We start from the raw sequence: 10,000 nt of genomic DNA on the forward strand, positions 1-10,000 counted from the left end.
CGGGAGCGTAAAGGGACGTGCCAGAGGAGACTGCGACCCACGCAGGCGGGCGCGACCCGGCGACCGAGGCCCCCTTGACGGGGCGGCTCGCTCCGCAGCGGGCGGCGGTGCGGCAACCGAGAAACCAGAACGCCGCAGCGACGGCTGCGGCGGAAGAGGCGGGGGGACGCCCCGACCTCGCGGGCCGCTCTCGGGGCGCACCCACGCGGATGCGGCCCACACAAGGCTCGTGGTTTCGGTCCGTGTCTTTCGCTTTTTGCCTGGCCCCGATCGTCTCGGTTCGTCCGCCCCACCGCCCGGCGCTGCTTGCGGCCGGCACCCACGGGTAACCCGGCCCGAGGCCCGCACCGGCGCCTGGCGTGCTTTAGGACACCTGAGGGCTCGCGGGGCCGCGCGGCCGTCACACAGCCCGGTTCGGTAAAGAAGCCCGAGGAACCCCAACCGAGCAGGTAGCGGGATGGGGGGGGTGCGGGGTGACACGGGGAGGCACGCGCCCCGCCGCTTCCACCACCGCCGTCTCTTTGCTCGTCACGGTCCGCGCCGCTCGGAGGGAAGGGGACAACACCTCGCACGAGACGGGAAGCGACATTGGAAAGGAGACCGCCCGGCCCGAACACCGGAGCCCCGCCGTGGCTCCCTATGACGGGGAGTACGGAAGACCCGGCCCGCCGGGGGCCCTCTCCGACGCCACCCGAAAAGCCTCATCGATCAGGAAAGGGAAGGGGAACGGAGGAGAAGCGGAGGCCCCACGGCCACGGTTCCTGGGACAGCGACGGCCGCGCGCGCCGGCCCCCGGACCCCGAACCTCGGGCAGGGCTGGGCAGCACAGGCGCGGGGCCCTGCGTGCGAGCGAGCGAGCGGGCAGCGTCGACAGCAGAAGCCCAACGCGGCGTGGCCACCGGCAGAGCCGGATTGCCGTAGAGGCTTCTCTGCAACGTGCCCGCGGATGGCTGCTGTTAACGGGCGTGGGGAGGGGGGGGGAAGCCACGGCAGGCTCCACTCCCAAACCCCGGCCCTACAAGCGTTCGAGTGCCGGAGACCGCCGCCCGTCTCGGCCCGGCCCTGGAGAAACCCCTCTTGGAGCCCTCGCTCCAGTCGGCAACGGCCACCGGAGCCTGCGGGCAAGCAGCGGCTTCGCGCGGCTTCTGGCAGTCGGAACCGCCGTGCGCGATAGGTAGGAAGCAGAACGGCCACGGCCAGGGCCGCCGGGCAACGCCCGAGTCTGCCGGCTGAGCCGCGGCTGACAAGCGTTCGAGTGCCGGCGACCGCCGCCGGTCTCGGCCCGGCCCTGGAGAAACCCCTCTTGGAGCCCTCGCTCCAGTCGGCAACGGCCACCGGAGCCTGCGGGCAAGCAGCGGCTTCGCGCGGCTTCTGGCAGTCGGAAGCGCCGTGAGCGATAGGTAGGAGGCAGAACGGCCACGGCCAGGGCCGCCGGGCAACGCCCGAGTCTGCCGGCTGAGCCGCGGGTGACAAGCGTTCGAGTGCCGGCGACCGCCGCCGGTCTCGGCCCGGCCCTGGAGAAACCCCTCTTGGAGCCTTCGCTCCAGTCGGCAACGGCCACCGGAGCCTGCGGGCAAGCAGCGGCTTCGCGCGGCTTCTGGCAGTCGGAAGCGCCGTGCGCGATAGGTAGGAGGCAGAACGGCCACGGCCAGGGCCGCCGGGCAACGCCCGAGTCTGCCGGCTGAGCCGCGGGTGACAAGCGTTCGAGTGCCGGCGACCGCCGCCCGTCTCGGCCCGGCCCTGGAGAAACCCCTCTTGGAGCCCTCGCTCCAGTCGGCAACGGCCACCGGAGCCTGCGGGCAAGCAGCGGCTTCGCGCGGCTTCTGGCAGTCGGAAGCGCCGTGCGCGATAGGTAGGAGGCAGAACGGCCACGGCCAGGTCCGCCGGGCAACGCCCGAGTCTGCCGGCTGAGCCGCGGGTGACAAGCGTTCGAGTGCCGGCGACCGCCGCCCGTCTCGGCCCGGCCCTGGAGAAACCCCTCTTGGAGCCCTCGCTCCAGTCGGCAACGGCCACCGGAGCCTGCGGGCAAGCAGCGGCTTCGCGCGGCTTCTGGCAGTCGGAACCGCCGTGCGCGATAGGTAGGAGGCAGAACGGCCACGGCCAGGGCCGCCGGGCAACGCCCGAGTCTGCCGGCTGAGCCGCGGGTGACAAGCGTTCGAGTGCCGGCGACCGCCGCCCGTCTCGGCCCGGCCCTGGAGAAACCCCTCTTGGAGCCCTCGCTCCAGTCGGCAACGGCCACCGGAGCCTGCGGGCAAGCAGCGGCTTCGCGCGGCTTCTGGCAGTCGGAAGCGCCGTGCGCGATAGGTAGGAGGCAGAACGGCCACGGCCACAGCCGCCGTGCAACGCCCGAGTCTGCCGGCTGAACCGCGAGTAGCTGCAGCGGTTCGATGGCGCTGGTCCGCGAGCGCCAGCCCTCTGCCCTAGTATACGGACAGCGAGGTCCCCGGCCCCGGCGGGCTCGAAGAGAACCGTCTTCCCCCAGCGGGGAGGCGCGCGAGCGCCGCCGACTCTTACCATGACGTAACTGGAGGCAGCGCAAAGCAGCGACCCCTTCGGCAGCTCCGAAGAAGAACCGGGCAAGACGTCTACCTGCCAGAACCGCGGTGGAGCCAAAGTCCCGCCGGAGCGAGGTAGACGAGGCATCCCTTTCCGCCGGCAGCTCCGGCGGCCACATCGGGCACACCGGACCCGGCGGACGGTAAAACGGGTAGACCTGGCCTCCCTGCCGGCAGAACGGGTAGACGAGGCCTCCCTGCCTGGAACCGGGTAGACCTGGCATCCCTGCCGGAAGCGGGTAGACCTGGCATCCCTGCCGGTAAAACGGGTAGACCTGGTCTCCCTGCCGGCAAAAAGGGTAGACCTGTTCTCCCTGCCGCCAGAACGGGTAGACCTGGCCTCCCTGCCGGTAAAACGGGTAGACCTGGTCTCCGTGCAGGTAAAACGGGTAGACCTGGCATCCCTGCCGGCAGAACGGGTAGACCTGGTCTCCCTGCCGGTAAAACGGGTAGACCTGGCCTCCCTGCAGGTAAAACGGGTAGACCTGTTATCCCTGCCGGCAAAACGGGTAGACCTGGCATCCCTGCCGGCAAAACGGGTAGACCTGGTCTCCCTGCCGGTAAATGGGTAGACCTGGTCTCCCTGCCGCTAGAACGGGTAGACCTGGCCTCCCTGCCGGCAGAACGGGTAGACCTGGCCTCCCTGCCGGTAAAACGGGTAGACCTGGCATCCCTGCAGGTAAAACGGGTAGACCTGGCATCCCTGCCGGTAAAACGGGTAGACCTGTTCTCCCTGCCGGTAAAACGGGTAGACCTGGCATCCCTGCCGGCAAAACGGGTAGACCTGGTCTCCCTGCCGGCAAAAAGGGTAGACCTGTTCTCCCTGCCGCCAGAACGGGTAGACCTGGCCTCCCTGCCGGTAAAACGGGTAGACCTGGTCTCCGTGCAGGTAAAACGGGTAGACCTGGCATCCCTGCCGGCAGAACGGGTAGACCTGGTCTCCCTGCCGCCAGAACGGGTAGACCTGGCATCCCTGCCGGCAAAACGGGTAGACCTGGTCTCCCTGCCGGTAAAACGGGTAGACCTGGCATCCCTGCAGGTAAAACGGGTAGACCTGTTATCCCTGCCGGCAAAACGGGTAGACCTGGCATCCCTGCCGGCAAAACGGGTAGACCTGGTCTCCCTGCCGGTAAATGGGTAGACCTGGTCTCCCTGCCGCTAGAACGGGTAGACCTGGCCTCCCTGCCGGCAGAACGGGTAGACCTGGCCTCCCTGCCGGTAAAACGGGTAGACCTGGCATCCCTGCAGGTAAAACGGGTAGACCTGGCATCCCTGCCGGCAAAACGGGTAGACCTGGTCTCCCTGCCGGTAAAACGGGTAGACCTGTTCTCCCTGCAGGTAAAACGGGTAGACCTGTTCTCCCTGCCGCCAGAACGGGTAGACCTGGCATCCCTGCCGGCAAAACGGGTAGACCTGGTCTCCCTGCCGGCAGAAGGGGTAGACCTGGTCTCCCTGCAGGTAAATCGGGTAGACCTGTTATCCCTGCCGGCAAAACGGGTAGACCTGGTCTCCCTGCAGCCAGAACGGGTAGACCTGGTCTCCCTGCCGGCAAAACGGGTAGACCTGGTCTCCCTGCCGGCAAAAAGGGTAGACCTGTTCTCCCTGCCGCCAGAACGGGTAGACCTGGTCTCCCTGCCGGTAAATGGGTAGACCTGGTCTCCCTGCCGGCAATATGGGTAGACCTGGCCTCCCTGCAGCCAGAACGGGTAGACCTGGCATCCCTGCCGGTAAATGGGTAGACCTGGCATCCCTGCCGGTAAAACGGGTAGACCTGGCATCCCTGCCGGCAATACGGGTAGACCTGGTCTCCCTGCCGCTAGAACGGGTAGACCTGGCATCCCTGCCGGTAAAACGGGTAGACCTGGCCTCCCTGCCGGCAATACGGGTAGACCTGGCCTCCCTGCCGGTAAAACGGGTAGACCTGGCATCCCTGCCGGCAGAACGGGTAGACCTGGTCTCCCTGCCGCCAGAACGGGTAGACCTGGCCTCCCTGCAGGTAAAACGGGTAGACCTGGCCTCCCTGCCGGCAGAAGGGGTAGACCTGGCCTCCCTGCCGGCAGAAGGGGTAGACCTGTCCTCCCTGCGGAGAGAGCGGGTCGCCCGTGCTGGAGGCCCGTATGCAGGGGTGCCTGCACGGGGTGGGAAGGGCCGGCGGCGGGCTGCCTGTGCTCTCTCAGCCGGGGCGGCGGTGGGGGGGCTTGCGGGGGGTGGCTGGGGTCGGCAGGCCGGCCCTGCCGGAGGCCCGTATGCAGGGGTGCCTGCACGGGGTGGGAAGGGGCGGCGGCGGGCTGCCTGTGCTCTCTCAGCCGGGGCGGCGGTGGGGGGGCTTGTGGGGGGTGGCTGGGGGCGGCAGGCCGGCCGTGCCGGAGGCCCGTATGCAGGGGTGCCTGCACGGGGTGGGAAGGGGCGGCGGCGGGGTGCCTGTGCTGTCTCAGCCGGGGCGGCGGTGGGGGGGCTTGTGGGGGGTGGCTGGGGGCGGCAGGCCGGCCCTGCCGGAGGCCCCTATGCAGGGGTGCCTGCACGGGGTGGGAAGGGCCGGCGGCGGGCTGCCTGTGCTCTCTCAGCCGGGGCGGCGGTGGGGGGGCTTGTGGGGGGTGGCTGGGGGCGGCAGGCCGGCCGTGCCGGAGGCCCGTATGCAGGGGTGCCTGCACGGGGTGGGAAGGGGCGGCGGCGGGGTGCCTGTGCTGTCTCAGCCGGGGCGGCGGTGGGGGGGCTTGCGGGGGGTGGCTGGGGGCGGCAGGCCGGCCCTGCTGGAGGCCCCTATGCAGGGGTGCCTGCACGGGGTGGGAAGGGCCGGCGGCGGGCTGCCTGTGCTCTCTCAGCCGGGGCGGCGGTGGGGGGGCTTGCGGGGGGTGGCTGGGGGCGGCAGGCCGGCCCTGCCGGAGGCCCCTATGCAGGGGTGCCTGCACGGGGTGGGAAGGGCCGGCGGCGGGCTGCCTGTGCTCTCTCAGCCGGGGCGGCGGTGGGGGGGCTTGCGGGGGGTGGCTGGGGGCGGCAGGCCGGCCCTGCCGGAGGCCCCTATGCAGGGGTGCCTGCACGGGGTGGGAAGGGCCGGCGGCGGGCTGCCTGTGCTCTCTCAGCCGGGGCGGCGGTGGGGGGGCTTGCGGGGGGTGGCTGGGGTCGGCAGGCCGGCCCTGCCGGAGGCCCGTATGCAGGGGTGCCTGCACGGGGTGGGAAGGGCCGGCGGCGGGCTGCCCGTGCTCTCTGAGCCGGGGCGGCGGTGGGGGGGGCTTGCGGGGGGTGGCTGGGGGCGGCAGGCCGGCCCTGCCGGAGGCCCGTATGCAGGGGTGCCTGCACGGGGTGGGAAGGGGCAGCGGCGGGCTGCCTGTGCTGTCTCAGCCGGGGCGGCGGTGGGGGGGCCTGCGGCGGGTGGCTGGGGGCGGCAGGCCGGCCCTGCCGGAGGCCCGTATGCAGGGGTGCCTGCACGGGGTGGGAAGGGCCGGCGGCGGGCTGCCTGTGCTCTCTCAGCCGGGGCGGCGGTGGGGGGGCTTGCGGAGGGGTGGCTGGGGTCGGCAGGCCGGCCCTGCCGGAGGCCCGTATGCAGGGGTGCCTGCACGGGGTGGGAAGGGCCGGCGGCGGGCTGCCTGTGCTGTCTCAGCCGGGGCGGCGGTGGGGGGGCTTGCGGGGGGTGGCTGGGGGCGGCAGGCCGGCCCTGCCGGAGGCCCGTATGCAGGGGTGCCTGCACGGGGTGGGAAGGGCCGGCGGCGGGCTGCCTGTGCTCTCTCAGCCGGGGCGGCGGTGGGGGGGGTTGCGGGGGGTGGCTGGGGGCGGCAGGCCGGCCCTGCCGGAGGCCCGTATGCAGGGGTGCCTGCACGGGGTGGGAAGGGCCGGCGGCGGGCTGCCTGTGCTGTCTCAGTCGGGGCGGCGGTGGGGGGGCTTGCGGGGGGTGGCTGGGGTCGGCAGGCCGGCCCTGCCGGAGGCCCGTATGCAGGGGTGCCTGCACGGGGTGGGTGGGCCTGCGGCGGGCTGCCTGTGCTCTCTGAGCCGGGGCGGCGGTGGGGGGGGCTTGCGGGGGGTGGCTGGGGGCGGCAGGCCGGCCCTGCCGGAGGCCCGTATGCAGGGGTGCCTGCACGGGGTGGGAAGGGCCGGCGGCGGGCTGCCTGTGCTCTCTCAGCCGGGGCGGCGGTGGGGGGGCTTGCGGGGGGTGGCTGGGGGCGGCAGGCCGGCCCTGCCGGAGGCCCGTATGCAGGGGTGCCTGCACGGGGTGGGAAGGGCCGGCGGCGGGCTGCCCGTGCTCTCTGAGCCGGGGCGGCGGTGGGGGGGGCTTGCGGGGGGTGGCTGGGGGCGGCAGGCCGGCCCTGCCGGAGGCCCGTATGCAGGGGTGCCTGCACGGGGTGGGAAGGGGCAGCGGCGGGCTGCCTGTGCTGTCTCAGCCGGGGCGGCGGTGGGGGGGCCTGCGGCGGGTGGCTGGGGGCGGCAGGCCGGCCCTGCCGGAGGCCCGTATGCAGGGGTGCCTGCACGGGGTGGGAAGGGCCGGCGGCGGGCTGCCTGTGCTCTCTCAGCCGGGGCGGCGGTGGGGGGGCTTGCGGAGGGGTGGCTGGGGTCGGCAGGCCGGCCCTGCCGGAGGCCCGTATGCAGGGGTGCCTGCACGGGGTGGGAAGGGCCGGCGGCGGGCTGCCTGTGCTGTCTCAGTCGGGGCGGCGGTGGGGGGGCTTGCGGGGGGTGGCTGGGGGCGGCAGGCCGGCCCTGCCGGAGGCCCGTATGCAGGGGTGCCTGCACGGGGTGGGAAGGGCCGGCGGCGGGCTGCCTGTGCTCTCTCAGCCGGGGCGGCGGTGGGGGGGGTTGCGGGGGGTGGCTGGGGGCGGCAGGCCGGCCCTGCCGGAGGCCCGTATGCAGGGGTGCCTGCACGGGGTGGGAAGGGCCGGCGGCGGGCTGCCTGTGCTGTCTCAGTCGGGGCGGCGGTGGGGGGGCTTGCGGGGGGTGGCTGGGGTCGGCAGGCCGGCCCTGCCGGAGGCCCGTATGCAGGGGTGCCTGCACGGGGTGGGTGGTCCTGCGGCGGGCTGCCTGTGCTCTCTGAGCCGGGGCGGCGGTGGGGGGGGCTTGCGGGGGGTGGCTGGGGGCGGCAGGCCGGCCCTGCCGGAGGCCCGTATGCAGGGGTGCCTGCACGGGGTGGGAAGGGCCGGCGGCGGGCTGCCTGTGCTCTCTCAGCCGGGGCGGCGGTGGGGGGGGTTGCGGGGGGTGGCTGTGGGCGGCAGGCCGGCCCTGCCGGAGGCCCGTATGCAGGGGTGCCTGCACGGGGTGGGAAGGGCCGGCGGCGGGCTGCCTGTGCTGTCTCAGCCGGGGCGGCGGTGGGGGGGCCTGTGGCGGGTGGCTGGGGGCGGCAGGCCGGCCCTGCCGGAGGCCCGTATGCAGGGGTGCCTGCACGGGGTGGGAAGGGCCGGCGGCGGGCTGCCTGTGCTCTCTCAGCCGGGGCGGCGGTGGGGGGGCTTGCGGGGGGTGGCTGGGGTCGGCAGGCCGGCCCTGCCGGAGGCCCGTATGCAGGGGTGCCTGCACGGGGTGGGAAGGGCCGGCGGCGGGCTGCCTGTGCTTTCTCAGCCGGGGCGGCGGTGGGGGGGCTTGTGGGGGGTGGCTGGGGGCGGCAGGCCGGCCCTGCCGGAGGCCCGTATGCAGGGGTGCCTGCACGGGGTGGGAAGGGCCGGCGGCGGGCTGCCTGTGCTCTCTCAGCCGGGGCGGCGGTGGGGGGGGTTGCGGGGGGTGGCTGGGGGCGGCAGGCCGGCCCTGCCGGAGGCCCGTATGCAGGGGTGCCTGCACGGGGTGGGAAGGGCCGGCGGCGGGCTGCCTGTGCTGTCTCAGTCGGGGCGGCGGTGGGGGGGCTTGCGGGGGGTGGCTGGGGTCGGCAGGCCGGCCCTGCCGGAGGCCCGTATGCAGGGGTGCCTGCACGGGGTGGGTGGGCCTGCGGCGGGCTGCCTGTGCTCTCTCAGCCGGGGCGGCGGTGGGGGGGGCTTGCGGGGGGTGGCTGGGGTCGGCAGGCCGGCCCTGCCGGAGGCCCGTATGCAGGGGTGCCTGCACGGGGTGGGAAGGGCCGGCGGCGGGCTGCCTGTGCTCTCTCAGCCGGGGCGGCGGTGGGGGGGGCTTGCGGGGGGTGGCTGGGGTCGGCAGGCCGGCCCTGCCGGAGGCCCGTATGCAGGGGTGCCTGCACGGGGTGGGAAGGGCCGGCGGCGGGCTGCCTGTGCTCTCTCAGCCGGGGCGGCGGTGGGGGGGCTTGCGGGGGGTGGCTGGGGGCGGCAGGCCGGCCCTGCCGGAGGCCCGTTTGCAGGGGTGCCTGCACGGGGTGGCGGTTGGGGGGGGCGGCGGGAATTTTTTGGTTTTTGTTGCTTTTTTATTTCTTTTTCCGCTTTTGAAACAGAGACGCCGCCCCGTCCTCGGGCGTTTCAGCCGAGCTGATGGAAAGCGGCGCCCCTTCCCGTCGCTTGCGGGGGGGGGTGGTGCAGGAGGGGGGAGGCGGCGCGCGCCTGAAATTCCCCTCGCCACCCCCCGTTTCCGAGACTTCGCCGTATCTAGTGGAAGGCGCTAAGCTTGGCCGGACTGTCTCGCTGAAGGCTTTCTTACTCTGCATCGGTTCTGACGGTGGGCGAGAAAAAAAAACAAAACCAAAGCAGAGCAGGGAAACAGTTACAAAAAGTTCTTGAGAGCCAGCACCGGCCCGCCCATCGGCAGACGGAGCGGCGCCCGGGGTCAACGAGTGCCACCCTGCTGCTTAGCAACCGGAACCCGAGCCGGCCCGCCCCGCCCACCCGCCGGCAAGGGGCGGGCGCTTCCCCGCGGCAGAAGGGGGAGACAGAGACTGAGAGACGGGGTCGAGGAGCAGGCGGGGAGCCTTGCGCTGAGGTAGGCTGGGGACGGGGCCTCTTTTCCGAGAAGATTGAGGTTTGAGTCGGGGGGGGGGGGGGGGGGGCGGCGGCAGGGGCTGCTTGTGCGCTCTCGGCCGGGGCGGCGGTGGGGGGGTGGCGGGGTGGGGGGGGGCAGCGGAGCGGCCGTGCCGGAGGCCCGTATGCAGGGGTGCCCGCACCGGGGGGGGGGTGGGGGGGGGCGGCGGCAGGGGCTGCTTGTGCGCTCTCGGCCGGGGCGGCGGTGGGGGGGGGCTTGCGGGTGGGGGTGCGGCGGCCGGGCTGCCGTGCCGGAGGCCCGTTTGCAGGGGTGCCTGCACGGGGGGAGGTGGGGGGGGGGGGCGGGGCGGCGGGAATTTTTTGGTTTTTGTTGCTTTTTTATTTTTTTTCCGCTTTTGAAACACAGACGCCGCCCCGCCTTCGGGCGTTTCAGCCGAGCTGATAGAAAGCTGCGCCCCTTCCCGTTGCTTGCGGGGGGGGTTGGTGCCGCGGAAGGGGGTGGCGGGGGGGGGCGGGAACGGGACGGGGACGGGGACGGGGACGGGGACGGGGACGGGGACGGGGACGGGTCTGGCCGACGGGTCTGGACGACAGCGCCCCCCCCACCCCGCGTCCCGG

Source organism: Opisthocomus hoazin, unplaced genomic scaffold (assembly GCF_030867145.1).
Source record: "Opisthocomus hoazin isolate bOpiHoa1 unplaced genomic scaffold, bOpiHoa1.hap1 HAP1_SCAFFOLD_170, whole genome shotgun sequence".
NCBI lineage: Eukaryota > Metazoa > Chordata > Aves > Opisthocomiformes > Opisthocomidae > Opisthocomus > Opisthocomus hoazin.